Raw genomic sequence first — 16,395 nt, 5'->3', positions numbered from 1 at the left:
TATGTGTTCTGGGGCTGGAGCAATAGCACAGTGGGTAGGGCGTTTGCCTTGCACGCAGCCGACCTGGGTTCAATTCCCAGCATCCCATATGGTCACCTGAGCACCACCAGGAGTGATTCCTGAGTACAGAGTCAGAAGTAACCCCTGAGCATTGCTTGGTGTGACCCAAAAAGAAAAAAAAGGAAGTATATGTTTTCTGTTTTGTTCACTTGTGTAGCTCCTAACCCTGCAACTAGTCTAGTTTTAGTATAAACATCTGCAAAATAATTTTTATCACTGTAATTGATCTGTAATCTTCTTGATTGCTTTTACTTATGAAGGAGTCCAAATTAAGTCCTATGAAGGAAGTTAGATTTCAAAATACTTTGTAACTCTCCTATTTTGTCTAGTCACAGGAAAATAAGCTTGTCCCACCAGATCAACATCATTCAATATACAGATTATTTGTATTATCTGTTTAAATATAGACCTATATTACTCAACACAGAGATTATTTATATTATTCACGTAAATATATACCAAAGTATTATTCAACACCCAGATCTGTATTTTTTTAAATACACATATTATTTCATTGTTGTGTCACAAATTAAAGTGTAATACAAGACTGATGCCTTCTTGGCTTCACAGATGATTACAGTCTTAAGAGAAAATTACAATATTCACAAACTGAAAAAAAAGGTTGAGATATCTATTGTCAACTAAATTCCACTAAGTGAGTGGCAGACGAAGACCTCCAGAACCAGCCACAATCATGCTGAGACCACTCTCCACACACATGAAGGTAATGGCAGAGGAACAAAGGGTCCCGGGGCTGAGATCTCCAAGCCTGCTCAGATCGGGGCTGAGCATCCTCCACCCAGATCCTCCATCTTCCAGTAGGCGGGGGTCACAGCCACCAACTGCCAACCTGGCGCCATGTAATGCCATCAATGGCCAAGACCCAGAGACTGTAAAACCCAGCTCCAGGGTGTGCACGGCCGCATTTGAGGCTGTGTGATATCTTATTATCTCATTCTTGCTTTGCACAACTTGGTAGACTACCAAATGTAACCTGCCCACATGGCAGAGTCTGGCAAACTCCACGTGGCATACCCAACATGTCAAATACCAGTAACAATGATGGGTCTCATTCTCCTAACCCTTAAAGAGCCTTGAATGTGGCACTCTTTAGAATCTCAGGGCTAGGACGAAGGAGACGTTACTGGTGCCTGTTCGAGGCAATCGATGAACAACAGGATGATCGTGATCGTTATTGTGAAGTGTGGTAGAGTAAAAATTACCCAGTTTTTCTGCTACATGCAAAAAACTGAGCTTAGATCTCTGCCTAACACCATGTACAAAAGTAAGATCAAAATGGATTAAAGACCTCAACATCAGACCAGAATTCATAAGGTACACTAAAGACAAAGTTGGCAAAACTCTCCATGACATTGAAGCTAAAGTTATCTTCAAAGATGTCACGCCACTGGCCGAGCAAGTGAAAACAGAGATAGATAAATGGGACTATCTTAAACTAAGAAGCTTCTGCACCTCAAAAGAAGCAGTGACCAAAATACAAAGACAGTCTACAGAAAGGGAAAGGATATTCACCGAATACACATCTGACAAGGGGTTGATATCAAGAATTTATAAAGTACTGGTTGAACTCCACAAGAAGAAACCATCCAACCCCATAAAAAATGGGACAACAAAATGAACAGAAACTTTCTCAAAGAAGAAATCCAAATGGCAAAAAAGCACATGAGAAAATGCTCTACATCATTAATCATCAGGGAGATGCTGATCAAAACCACAATGAGAAACCATCTCACACCTCAGAGACTGGCCCACATCCAAAAGAACAAAAGAAAACAGTGCTGGCATGGATGTGGCGAGAAATGGACCCTCCTCACTGCTGGTGGGAATGCCAACTGGTTCAGCCATTTTGGAAAACAGTATGGACGATTCTCAAAAATCTAGAAATTGAGTCCTCCCCCCGAGCCCCACGCTTTTTCCTGCTGAACCCGACACCGTCCAGGAGGGAACACCTGCTGCAGCTTTGTAGGACTGTCCATCACCTAATCGGCCCCTCCCCTCCAGAGGGGGACACCAGCCACAGCTCCATGGGACTGTCCATAACCTAAATCGGCCCCTCCTCTCCAGGTGAATAGGGGGAGCCCAAGCTGGGATCTCTGCTCCTCCCCCCAGCCCTGCGCCTTTTCCCACTGAACCCAACACCTTCTAGCAGGGGACACCTGCCGCAGCTCTGTGGGACTGTCCATCGCCCCTCCTCCATTCCAGGATCCTGGGTGTGAGTGACCCTGGGACAGGACAGGGGCGTGGCCACTACGTAGGGGCATGGCCGCCCAGAAGTGGGCGTGGCCTTCTCCTGGGCAGCCACAGTTATATTTCCCAATTCGAGCACTCAGGACTTTCATCACAACTTTGTCGCCTAATACTGACCAAAAATTTCTGACGACCTCTACTACAATACAACAACACCCCAATCGCCTACTCTATTTCTAACAAAAGATCAGTATGAAATAAGCTGTACAACCTCAATACTAAAAAGTACCTCCTCCAAAGCACTCAATGTTGGTTTTAAAACAAAGAATAATGCCTGATTGAGAAGAAGGTTGGACTCTAGAAAGGGAGAAGGGTGGCTAACATCGACCAACCTTATCCAAAATCCTTTCCCACGGTAAGAGGGAACAATACCTGTGATTTCAGGGTTCTACCTCTAGGCAACCAAAACAACATGAGGAAACAGCGCAAATCTCCACTACAAGGATAATAAGAAGAAAAGAATCCCGAATCCTCAACCGAGGTTGTCCACAATTATGCACTCTTCGATAAAGAATTCCAGGATGAAATGCAGAGGGTGTTCAAGGATCTACTAAAAGAATCAATGGAAGAGATATTCAGAAAACTAAAAGAAGGAATGAAAGAAACAATAGAACAGAAGTTGAGAAAATACAGGAATAAATGAGAGCAGAAATAAAAAAGCTACAAAAATAAGTGTCACAAATAAAGGATTCAGTAGATGAAATTAAAAAGTCAGTAAGTGCCCTTATCAATAGGATAAGTGCAGCTGAAGAGAGGATCAGCAAGCTTGAAGATGAGCAACAGAAATCTCATAGGGAACAACAAGCAATAGGAAACGACCTCAAAATGGCCCTAAGGAGAATCAGAGACCTAGGGGATGATGCCAAGAGGAACAACATTAGAATAATTGGAGTAACAGAAGGACAGGGAGACAACCCCAATGAAAAAGCTACAGTAAAAGAAATCATTGCTGAAAAGTTCCCAGAGTTAAGGAATGCACAAATCCAGATCCAAGGAGCCAGCTAAAAGAGACCCCAGAAAAAAACACTCAAGGCATATCATAGTCAGAACAATGGATGCTGTGGACAGAGACAAAATATTACAAGCAGCAAGGTCAAAGAAGGAAATTACATACAAAGGAGCACCCCTTAGATTCACAGCAGACCTATCAGAGGAAACCCTACAAGCCTGAAGGCAATGGTGGGATATAGTGAAAAAAAACTCAATGAAATGAACACCTCACCAAGAATACTCTATCCAGCTAAACTCTCACTCAAATTCGATGGAATGATACACCACTTTGTAGATAAACAACAACTCAGGAACTTCATAGACTCAAAACCAAACTTAAAAGAAGGACTAAAGAGGATCCTGTAAGATAAGAAGGAAAACACGTACAAACACAACCAGCTCCTACAGAAAGATGGCACAAAACCCCATGACAATAATCTCCCTTAATGTCAATGGTCTAAATGCACCTACCAAGAGACAAAGAGTGGAAAAATGGACCCAGAAACTAAAACCAACATTCAGCTGTCTACAAGAAACTCATCTGAACAATCAGAGCAAACACAGACTCAAAGTTAAAGGATGGAAAACAATCCTGCAAGCAAACAGCTCCTTCACAAAAGCTGGAGTGGCCCTACTAGTATCCAATAACATTAATTTCAGGCTGAAAAAGATTAGAAGGGATAGCAAAGGCTATTTTCTCTTCATCAAGGGATAAGTACAACAGGAAGAAATCACACTCTTAAATGTATACGCACCTAATGAAGGAACAGCTAGATACTTAAAGCAAAGGCTAACAGATTTTAAGGAGGACATTGCTAGCAACACAATAGTAGCTGGAGACTTCAACATCACCTTATCACTTCTGGATAGATCAACAAGAAAAATACTCAGCAAGGAAACATTGGCTTTGAATGAAGAAATAGAAGAGAAAGGACTTCTAGACCTATACAGGGCTTTACACCCCACAAAGAAATTCTTCTCCTGTGCGCACGGAACATTTTCCAAAATGGACCATGTGCTAGGCCACAAAACATACCTCAATAGAATCAGGAAGATAGAAATAGTACCAACAATCTTTTCAGACCACGGTGCACTGAGGATAGAAGTGAATCACACCAGACACGGAGAACCAAATAAAACACCTGAAAACTAAACAACTCACAGCTGAACAACAAGTGGGTCAGGAAGGAAGTCAAGGACAAAATCAAAAGGTACCTGGAAACAAATGAGAATGAAGACACGAGCTACGAGAATTTATGGGATGCAGCGAAAGCCGTATTAAGGGGAAAATTTATAGCTCTGCAAGCATATCTTAGGACTGTAGAAAGAAAGAAAAATTGAAAGAGCTATGCTTGGAATATCACGTTTCACTCAAATGAGAGAAAGAATCCGGAGTTCCAACATCCGTCGATGATCAAGAATCAGGGACCCTGTCTCGTTTGCCAAGGGGTCAAAAATCAGATGGGCTGGTCATGTAATGAGATTTAAAGATGACCGCTGGACTAGAGCTATTACTGACTGGATTCCACGGGATGTCAAAAGACCGCGTGGCCGCCCACCTACCAGATGGTCAGACTTCTTCGTCAAGATCATGAATGATTGGTATGAGGCTCCTCATGTTCCCAGAGCGAACAGATGCCATTGGGCTACACTAGCACACAAGAGGGACAAATGGAGACGTTACTGGCGCCCGCTCGAGCAAATCGACAACTAACGGGAAGTTAAGTGATTAAGTGATTAAGTAGAAAGAATGCAGATAAGCAACTTGACTTCACAGCTCAAGACCTTAGAAAAGGATCAACAGAAAGAGCCTAAATCAGGCAGAAGGAAAGAGCTCATAAAACTTAGAGCAGAAATCAATGACATGGAAACCAAAGAAATAATCTGAAATATCAATGAAACCAAGAGCTGGTTTTTTGAGAAAATAAACAAGATAGATAAACCACTAGCAACACTCACAAAGAAACAGAGAGAGAGAGCCCTAATAAACTGAATCAGAAATAAGAATGGAGATATCACAACAGAAACCAAAGAAATACAAAAGATCATCAGAGACTACTTTGAAAGTCTGTATGCCACAAAACAAGAGAACCTAGAAGAAATGGATAAATTCCTGGATTCCTATAATCTCCCAAATCTGAGTCAAGAAGATATAGAATACCTGAATAGACCTATTAACATCAAGGAAAATGAAACTGTAATCAAAAGTCTCACCAAAAACAAAATCCTGGGTCCAGAGGGATTCACTAGCGAATTTTTCCAAATATTTAAAGAGGACCTACTGCCAGTCCTTCTCAAGCTTTTCCAGGAAATTGAAAAAAACAGAAACTCTCCCAAATAGTTTCTATGAAGCCCATATCTCTCTAAATACCAAAAGGAAATAAAAACACCACAAAAAAAGAAAACTACATGCCGATATCCCTGATGAACATGGATGCAAAGATTCTGAACAAAATACTAGCAAATAGAATTCAACAACTCATCCAAAAGATCATACAACATGACCAAGTGGAATTCATCTCGGGGATGCAAGGATATGTTAACATTTGAAAATCAATCAACATAATCCATCATATCAAGAAAAGAAATGATAAAAATTGTATGATCATATCAATAGATGCAGAGAAAGCATTTGACAAGATCCAGCACCCATTTATGATGAAAACCCTTGCCAAATTGGGGATAGAGTGGACTTTCCTCAATATAGTTAAAGCCATCTACCACAAGCCTACAGCAAGCATCATCCTCAATGGGGAAAAACTGAGAGCCTTTCCCCTAAGATCAAGGACGAGACAAGGATGCCCACTGTCTCCACTACGGTTCCACATAGTACTGGAAATACTAGCAATAGCGATTAGGCAGGAAAAGGAGATTAAGGGCATCCAAATAGGAAAGGAAGAAATCAAGCTTTCACTACTCGCAGATGATATGATACTATATTTAGAGAACCCTAAAACCTCTACCAAGAAACTCCTGGAAATGATAGACTTGTATAGTAAAGTTGCAGGCTATAAAATCAATACCTAAAAGTCCATGGCTTTCCTATACGCAAATAGTGAGAGAAAAAAAATGACATGAAAAAAACAATCCCATTCACAATTATACGCCAGAAAATCAACAACCTAGTTATTAGTTTAACTAAGAAAATAAAGAACCTGTACAAAGAAAACTACAAAACACTGCATCTTGAAATAAAAGAGGACGCGAGGAAATGGAAAAATATCCCCTGTTCATGGATCGGGAGAATTAATATTGTCAAAATGGCAATACATTCCAAAGCACTGTACAAATTCAATGTGATCCCTATTAGGATACACATGACATTCTTCAAAGAAATGGAGCAAACACTCCTGAAATTTATATGGAACAATAGGTCCCAAAAAAAGCTAAAGCAATTCTTGGGAAAAAGAAAATGGGAGGAATTAACCTCCCTAACCTCAAATTCTACTACAAAGCAGTAATAAATGAAACAGCATGGTATTGGAACAAAGGCAGAGCTGCAGACCTATGGAAAAGGGTTGAATATATTGACATCTCCCCTCAAACAATTGATCATCTAATCTTTGATAAAGGGGCAAGAAATGCGAAGCAGAGTAAGGAAAGCCTTTTTAACAAATGATGCTGGCAAAACTGGACAACGACATGCAAAAAACTGGGCTTAGATATCCGCCTAACACCATGTACAAATGTAAGATCAACATGGATCAAAGACCTCAACATCAGACCGGAATCCATAAGGTACATTGAAGACAAAGTTGGCAATACCCTCCATGACATTGAAGCTAATGTTATCTTCAAAGATGTCACGCCACTGGCCGAGCAAGTGAAAACAGAGATAGATAAATGGGACTATCTTAAACTAAGAAGCTTCTGCACCTCAAAAGAAACAGTGACCAAAATACAAAGACAGTCTACAGAATGGGAAAGGATATTCCCCGAATACACATCTGACAAGGGGTTGATATCAAGGATATACAAAGTACTGGTTGAACTCCACAAGAAGAAAACATTCAACCCCATCAAAAAGTGGGGCAACAAAATGAACAGAGACTTTCTCAAAGAAGAAATCCGAATGGCAAAAAAAGGCACATGAGAAAATGCTCTACATTATTAATCATCAGGGAGATGCAGATCAAAACAACAATGAGATATCATTTCACACCACAGAGACTGGCCCACATTCAAAAGAACAAAAGCAACCTGTGTTGGCACGGATGTGGCGAGAATGGGCCCTCCTTCGCTGCTGGTGGGAATGTCAAATGGTTCACCCCTTTTGGAAAACAGTATGGACAATTATGAAAAAATTAGAAATTGAGCTACCATTTGGCCCAGCAATACCACTCCTGGGAATATACCCCGGAGAGGCAAAAAAGTATATTCGAAGTGACATCTGCACTTGTTTGTTCATTGCAGCACTCTTTACAATGGCTAGAATATGAAAAAAACCTGAGTGCCCAAGAACAGATGACTGGTTAAAGAAACTTTGGTACATAACACAATGGAGTACTATGTAGCAGTTAGAAAAAATGAAATCATGATATTTACATACAAGTGGTACTACAGGGAAAGTATCATGCTAAGCGAAATGAGTCAGAAAGAGAGGGATAGACACAAAAAGATTGCATTCATCTGGGGGACATAAAGTAACAAAATAGGTGATTATTACCCAAGAATAGCCGAGATCAGTACTAGGAGGATTACTGCATGGCTTAGAGTCCAGCCGGGCAGGCTAGGGGAAAGGGCAGCTCAGATAGAGAAGGGAGCACCAAATAAAGGGTGTTTGGAGGATCCTCCCAGGATGGGAGATGCATGTTGAAAGTAGACTATAGACTGAACATGATTGCCACTCAATGCCTCTTTTGCAGACCACAACACCCAAAAGGAGAGAGAGAACAAAAGGGAATGCCCTTCCACAGAGTCAGGGTGGGATGGGGGAGATGGGGGTGGGAGGGATACTGGGATCCATGTTGATGGAAAATGGGCTCTGGTGGAGGGATGGGTATTTGATCATTGTATAACTGAAACCCAAGCACAAAAATTTGTAAGTTTGCAACTGTACCTCATGGTGTTTCACTAATAAAAACTTTAAAACGATTACTCAGTTTTTCAGATAAAATCTCCCACTACCAAAATAAAACACTAATTAAATAATTTTAGGATTTACTATGGTACTGCTGGCAGTAGTTGTAGCTCTTGTACATCAGGAAAACATTGGCTAAGTCAATGTCATGATAGTTACAGAGATCCTCTCATTTGATTGATAGAATGACAAGACACTTTGAACAATTTAAATTAACTTTAGTCTTTCCTCTATTGGTAGGGAATTCCAACTTTTGGAAAGAAATCCATTTATTTGTTTCTGAATATAGAGAAAATTATACTCTAAATTTGGTGTTAAAACCAATATGGATGTCATGGCAAGAGGAAGACCTGGATATCTCTGAGCTATGGTGATATCCACCAGAATTATTAAAAGACTAAGTCCCTTACATTGAATCACTTGGCTTATCCACATTTGGATCACATGTGGGATTAATTATCATACAACTGCACAGGACCCAGAATTTGTTGGTTCACTGTCAGAACTGCTAGAAGCAAGTATTCTTAACCAGTTAAAATTATGTGTTCGAAAGATGGAATTTCCTAAAACTTCTACACTTTTACCAAATTCTAATTAAATGTATTATAATGAGTATATCATAGAAACAGAAGAAAACATTAAAGTGCTGACTGTTTTATTTGATAATCACGTGTAGATTTTATAATGTTTACTGATCTGTCACATATTCAAACAAAAGTGACTAATGTAAAGTTTTCTATTCAATGACCATGAAATTCTGGAAGTCTTTTCATCAAGAATTATAGTAGCAATGACAAAAGACGATCACGATCACGATCACAACCATCCTGTTATTCGTCGATTGCGTCGAACAGGCCCCAGTAAAGTCTCCTTTGTCCTAGCTCTGAGATTTTTTTAAAAAGTGCCATATTCAAGGCTCTTTCAGAGTTAGGAGAATGAGACCCATTATTGTTACTGGTATTTGGCATATTGGGTACGCCACGGGGAGTTTGCCAGACTCTGCCCTGTGGGCAGGTTACATTCAGTAGCCTGCCAGTTTGTCCAAAGTAGGAATGAGATAATAAGATGTGGGGGGTGAATGTTGGAATACTGAGAAACTGAAATCCAATCATGAGCAACTTTGTAAGGGTCTATCTCATAGTGATGCAATAAAATTATAATGAAAGAAGCAAAATCCAAAAAAGGCCTAAAATATAAAGAAAACTGGTAAGTTTCACAGCAAAGTTTAGGGAGGAAAGGGGCAGAGAAGGATAGAAAGCAATAGGATAGAAGGGAAATAATGTTGGAACAGGGGTCAAAGTTTTGTTTTTCCTGATGATGTGTGAGAATCCAAAGCACAGACTCAAAAATTAAAACATAAAATCTAAGCTGCAATCACCAAAATTTGTAACATGCCTGTGAAGGTAGCAAGTGAAGTGGGGGTTGGGGGTGTTTTTGTAAGTATAGGAGCAGTGGTTGAGGGAATCTGACACTGGTTGTTGCAGGAAGGACAAAACAGTGTTATCCTACATCCTTCATTAACTTGTAAATAGGTGGTGGGATTGGTGCTAAAATATTATATGCCAAAAACTCAAGTTATCAATGATTTGTAAATCATGATTCTTTAAATAGTTTTTTAAAAAAGATTCACAGCTGGTCTATCAAATTTGACTCTAAAAGTCAGAAGAGAATGGTGGCTTATAGTATAAAAATTCAACGAAATGAGCATCTTACCAAGAATACTCTATCCAGTTAGACTATCGTCCATATTTAAAAGAAATATACAAAGCTTCAGGGACAGGTAACAGATTAAGGAACAGATTAAGGAATCCATAGTCTTGAAACCAGTTCTGCAGAAGCTACATGAGCTTCTTTAAAAGACAAGACAGTGTCACACCCATGAACCACCTCAGCCACCATGTAAGCTCATCCTTACTAGCCTGTTCCAGAGATTCAAAAATAAATCTAGAAATAAATCAACAAGCTGCAAAACTTTCTGGACACACATACCTGGCACACTCTCAGATTGGGAGAGGGCCATCATCCACCCAAACAAAGCCCCGCAAGCTCTCAATTCCATACCCCAAAGCCACAATCATGCCTGTGTCAAACTCCATCGCATCAGGACTACCAGCCTTACAATGAATTTAACACTCCTGAAACCTCAGGTACTTGGGTCCCTGTGGCTGAAATCTCTATGCCATCACAGAACTGGGATGGGTTACTTCCCCAACTTCCCTCTACTTCTGGAGGCCTCAGTAGTCATGACCATGAATCACCTCCACTGTTATGTAAAACATTTAACTCCAGCTGGACTGACCAGTAAAATCCTGTGATTTTCTCATTTGTGGGATATAATAAAGCATAGTATGACAGTAGAAGAAAGCCAATGATCTAGCATACATGCATTGAAAGTACTAATACCCAAGGACAGAAAAAAACAGAAATCAGCAGGACTGGTCCACAGTTACAAGCCATCCACAAGTATTGGGAGGGAGGCAAGAGGGTTTAGGATAAAGAGATCACTATGACAAAAATAGTTAGAAATGATAAATATGAACAAGAACTGAGTGATGAAAAGTAGATAATGGGATATACATGATAACCTTTCAGTATTTGTATTACTCACTTAATCACTTAACTTTCCGTTAGTTGTTGATTAGCTCGAGCGGGCGCCAGTAACGTCTTCATTTGTCTCTGTTGCGTGCTAGTGCAGCCCAATGGCATCTGTTCACACTAGGAACATGAAGAGCCTCAAACCGGTCGTTTATGATCTTGATGAAGAAGTCTGACCATCTGGTAGGTGGGCAGCCACGCAGTCTTTTGACATCCTGTGGAATCCAGTCGGTAATAGCTCTAGTCCAGCGGTCATCTTTAAATCTCATTACATGACCAGCCCATCTGATTTTTGACACCTTGGCAAATGAGACAGCGTCCCTGATTCTTGACCGTCCATGGATGTTGGAACTCCGGATTCTTTCTCTCATTTGAATGAAACATGATATTCCAAGCATAGCTCTTTCAATTCCTCTTTGGGAGACCCAAATAGCATTCTCATCCTGTTTGAGTAGGGCCCAGGTCTCTGACACATATGTTAATGCAGGAAGAACAGTGGAATCAAAGAGATGTGCCCGGAGCTGGAGGTTCTTTGTCCTCTTAGCTATTTCTTCGACGCTCTTGAAGGTGTTCCAAGCCACTCTCTTCCTCCTGCACAGCTCAGGTGCCAGGTCATTTGTCATGTCGACTTCTTGACCTAGGTACACATAGCTGTTGCATTCAGAGATGGTAGTTTCATTGAGAGTGAATGGGGCATCAGGAACAAGGCTGTTTCTCATAAACATTGTCTTCGTAAGATTCAGCTATAGTCCTACCTTTCCATACTCATGGTCAAAGTTGGACAGCATTTGTGCCGCTTGGCTGATGTTTGGTGTTATTAAAACAATGTCATCAGCAAAGCGGAGGTGGTGTCGTTGCCAACCATCTATCTTCACTCCCATTCCTTCCCATTCCCGTTGTCGCATGATGTTCTCGACGGTGGCACTGAAGAGTTTCGGTGAAATGGTATCACCCTGCCGAATCCCTCTCTTGACATCAATGATTACTTCTTTGTAGAATGGTGAGATCCTGGTAGTGAATTTGCAATACAGCTCACGGAGGATCTTGATGTATTGGGCTTGAAAGCTCTGATTGGCTAGGGCTTCAATGACCGCTTCCGTCTCAACAGAACCAAAGGCCTTCTTTAAATCAATGAACGTTAACAAGAGTGGCATCTTGAACTCCTGAGAAACCTCAATGAGCTTGGTTATCGTGTGGATATGGTCAATGGTGCTGAATCCGTTGCGGAACCCAGCCTGCTCGCATGGTTGTCCTCCATCTAGTGTTCTGCCAATCCTATTTAGGATGACTCGAGTGAACAACTTGTAGATGACAGACAATAGGCAGATCGGGCGATAGTTGCCAATGTCATGGATGTCTCCTTTCTTGAACAGTAGTATGGTCCTGCTGGTTTTCCACTGGGATGAAACCTTGCATTCATACAGGTAGTGTGTGAAGAGCCGAGCCAGTGTATTGATGAGTACTGACGGCAGGTTCTTCAGGTGTTCAGGTCTGACCTTGTCTGTGCCGGGTGTTGTTCGTTTCTTTCCCGATGAAATGGCGTGTCGGATTTCGGAAGGGAGAATGTTGGGAACAACATATCCATCCTGTGGAATTTGGTATGTCAGCAAGTGGACATGGCTATTGAAGAGATTTGAGTAGAAGTCATGGATAATCTTCTCCATTGACATTCTGGAGGATGTGATAGATCCATCAGGACGTCGGAGGGCAGTCATCTTGGTCTTATAGTTGGCGAAGGACAGGCGGGCGTTATGAATACTTTTCCCGGCTTCTTCCACATCTACCAGTACTTCTGCTCTTCTCTCTTTGAGGTCTTCCTTGATCGCATCTCTGCACTGCTTTGCGAGCTCGGACGTTAGCTTGCAGTTGCCTGAGGCAGCTTATCCACGCTGGCGGATAAGCTCAAGCGTTTTCGAAGACAGACATTTTTTTGTGGCTATCTCTCTCTTGGCATTCCTCGCACATTCATGGAGGTGCTGAACCAGTCGATCGCATTCCTTATCAATGTTGTCAACAATGGGATCTTCCCATGTTGCCGCAATAGTGCCAAAGAGCTCCCAGTTGGTGGTCATTCTGGGAGTTCTCTTTTTAAACTTTGCAGCCCTTTCTCCCTGCTCTGTGAAGTAGAATTTTGCACGAAGGAGACAGTGGTCTGATCCCGTTCGGAATTTTGGGACAACAGCGACATTGGTCAGGTAAAACCGTTGATTGAATATGATGCGGTCTATTTCGTTGTAGAATCGTCTACTGGGAGACTCCCATGTCCAACGTTTAGTCTACCTTCTGGAACAGTGAGTTTCCATGGATGGTCTTGGTCGACATGATGAACTCAGACAGTCTCTCACCCTCTTCGTTCCATTCTAGGCCATGGGACCCGATGTGAAGTTCTTCAGCTGATCTTCTCGGTCCTATCTTGGCATTAAAATCACCCACAATGATCTTGTAGAAGGTGTGGTCTTCTTTATAGAACTTCTCCAGCTCCATGTAGAACTTCTCGATTTCTCTTTCATCATAATGACATGTTGGTGCGTAGACAACGAAGATAGAATCTGCCGGCAGTGAGCCACATCTATTCAAATGTAAACGTCCGATTCGGGTTGTTAGGCATTCGAATGAATCAATGCTCTTGGCCAAGTTTTTGTTGACAAGGACACCGACGCCTCCGACACCTCTTTTATTGCATGTTCCGAGGAACAGTTCTTCTTCACTGTTGAAAATGGCATGGTGAGATTCGTGCCTTCTTGTCTCGGTCAGACCAATGATGTTGTACTTGATCATTCGCGCTTGTACCATCAGGTCTTCGATGGATGCATCTGATGCTAGCGTACATGCATTGAAAGTACTGACGAGCATTTTTGTCTTCCTTCGTTGTGGCAGCCTAGTTTGGCCTTTAGATTTTATCGGCCTCTCCTTTCTCATCCTTCTCAGTGCTGCCATGTCGGTGAAGCCTTCAGGGTCAGGTGAATGAGACCCATTGTAATTACTGGTTTTGGCAGATCGAATACACAACTGATAGCTATCCGTATTTGTATTGCAAACCATAATTATCAAGAGGAGAGAGACAGACAGACAGTGAGATGTGGGAGGTGGGAGGTGGGAGGATAACTGGAGATATTAATGGTAGGAAATGTACATTGGATGGATGTCAGAACATTGTATGATTGAAACCAAATCATGAACAACTTTGTAACTGTGTATCTTATGGTGATTCAATTAAAAGATATTTTCAAACTGTAACCTTTCTTGGAGTATGCAGCTGTGAATGCAACATCTCCAAACTCTACACCAACAATCCAGTAATAGCACACCAGATTGGATGAGATGTAATGTATAAGCCAACCAATCTAGACTAACAAAAATATTAACACAGAAGCTTAACTTATAACAATATTTTAGTTATCTTTCAGACAAGGAACTAATATCCAGATGGTGATATACAATGCTCACTAATTTATTCTGAGGAAATATTTTCTGATCATTCTGTTAGCCATTTATGGGTAACTATAGCACTGTATCACTGTCCTCCCATCGTTCATCGATTTGCTCAAGCGGGCACTAGTAACATCTTCATTGTAAGACTTGTTAGTGTTTTGGGCACATCAATATGCGAAGGGGAGCTTGTTCGGCTGCACCATGCAGGAGGGATACTCTAGGTAGCTTGCTGGAATCTCTGAGAGGGATGGAGGAATCGAATTAAGATCAGCACTACTAGCCATGCTATTGCTCCAGCCCAGATGGGTAACAAGCAATACAAAATAAATTATTACAACTTCTGGAGAATTCTCCAGGCTCCACACTGAGCTGATATTACCGGGAGGTGCCAGATGGGGAAGGTGCTGTTTCCCCGCCTTCCCCAGATGGAATCCCAGCTACCATGAGCTTCTACAAGCATGGCTCTGGTGTGCAGGTATGAGGACTATTTTCCGAACTGTGTGGCCACTTACATTTCCTGATACGCAAAGTGATCAATGGAAAGCCAATGATCTAGCGTTTGTCCCTGAAAAACAGGCTTGAATGATGGTAGGAAAATCTGAGCAAAATATAATGCACAACAGAAATGCTTCTGGACTGTGCATTTAACTATGGTGCTATGCCGCCCTAGGAGGGGAAGGGTGTCTATCCCTCCACCTGTCCCCCCTTGCAGCGATGGCATGGTGGCCTGCATCGATTAGAGCTTAATGAACAGCGAGGTATGAGACTGCATTGATGAGGCACGTGAGGCCTCGTGGGATGGGGATGGAATCAGCCCTGCTCCCTGCCATGACAATGCTCCAGGTTGCCACCCTCAAACACCTTTTTGATTTCTTTGACTTCTGAAAGACCATGATCCCAGAGGCACACAAACTAATCTCAGAACCCAGGGTCCTTTGGCAGTAATCCCTCTATGTTTATTACTAAAATATCAGAAATCCAAATTCACGTGGCCACTATTGTGGCCACATGACATCATATGCTCTTCATAATCAGCAATAGAAAACAAATTATCTAATGATGTCTTTTTGGCATGTCTGAATGTTGGGGAAAATCCCAAATAATAATGTTGGGTCTTTTGTCGTAATATTGAATGTGATCAACATAAAGAGAGAGTAAAGTGGAAATCTGCCACACAGGCGGGGTGTGGGTGGAAGAGGGGTATACTGGGGTTCTTGTTGGTGGAAAATGTGCACTGGTGAAGGGACAGGTGTTTGATCATTATATAACCTGACCGAGACTTGAACTGAAAGTCTTTGTGACTATTCTTACGGTGATTCAATAAATTTAAAAAATTATTGTGAGCCCAGATTGGGTAACAAGCAATATAAAATAAGTTATTGAGCCTGCATGGGGTCAGGCTTGAGGGGTGGTTGGGAATTGGAGACAGTGGTGGATGGAGGTGACAGTAGTGGTCAGATTGGTGTTGGAATACTGAATGCCTATAATAAATCATCATGAACAACTTGTTAACCACAGTGTTTAAATAAAGTGTGGAGGAGGAAAAGAAGAAAAAAGACAAATTTCTCAGCACTTTCCCATGGAGTATGACATTCATTTATGGTGCTTATAGTGCTCTATACTAGATTCTAAAAGCTCTATTTATTCCTAGGTTGTTAAGGAACTTTATACTTTTTAACAATGAAATAATATGTCATTAATATTCTACTTAGGTAATTTTATTGCATATATGAGGTTTTCATTATAATTTTTTACTTATAAATGAATATACTTAATATTTTCTACCACAAAGTCAATTTTATGGAATTTCAAGAACTTAGTTTTATTCATCTACACATTTGTAGGTGTTAGCACCTACACGGTAAATTTTAAAAATCTCTCTAATGCGTGGAACCTAAAGAAATATATTATGAGAAGAAAAAAGAGCCTAATTCAATGGAACTGGATATTTTTTCTATAACTGACTTTAC

The 16,395-nt window shown here is 41.2% G+C and overlaps 1 pseudogene; it reads right to left on the bottom strand.

Annotated features, from left to right (window-relative positions):
- Positions 1 to 13,612, bottom strand: part of LOC130034156 (uncharacterized) — a 41,724-nt pseudogene extending 28,112 nt beyond the window's left edge.
- Positions 13,613 to 16,395: the final 2,783 nt, after the last annotated feature.

This window comes from Sorex fumeus, unplaced genomic scaffold (assembly GCF_029834395.1).
Source record: "Sorex fumeus unplaced genomic scaffold, SorFum_2.1 ptg000058l, whole genome shotgun sequence".
In the NCBI taxonomy this organism is placed as follows: Eukaryota; Metazoa; Chordata; class Mammalia; order Eulipotyphla; family Soricidae; genus Sorex; species Sorex fumeus.
Note: the sequence above shows the minus strand (reverse complement) of the source record. Positions and strands in the feature narration are given on the sequence as shown.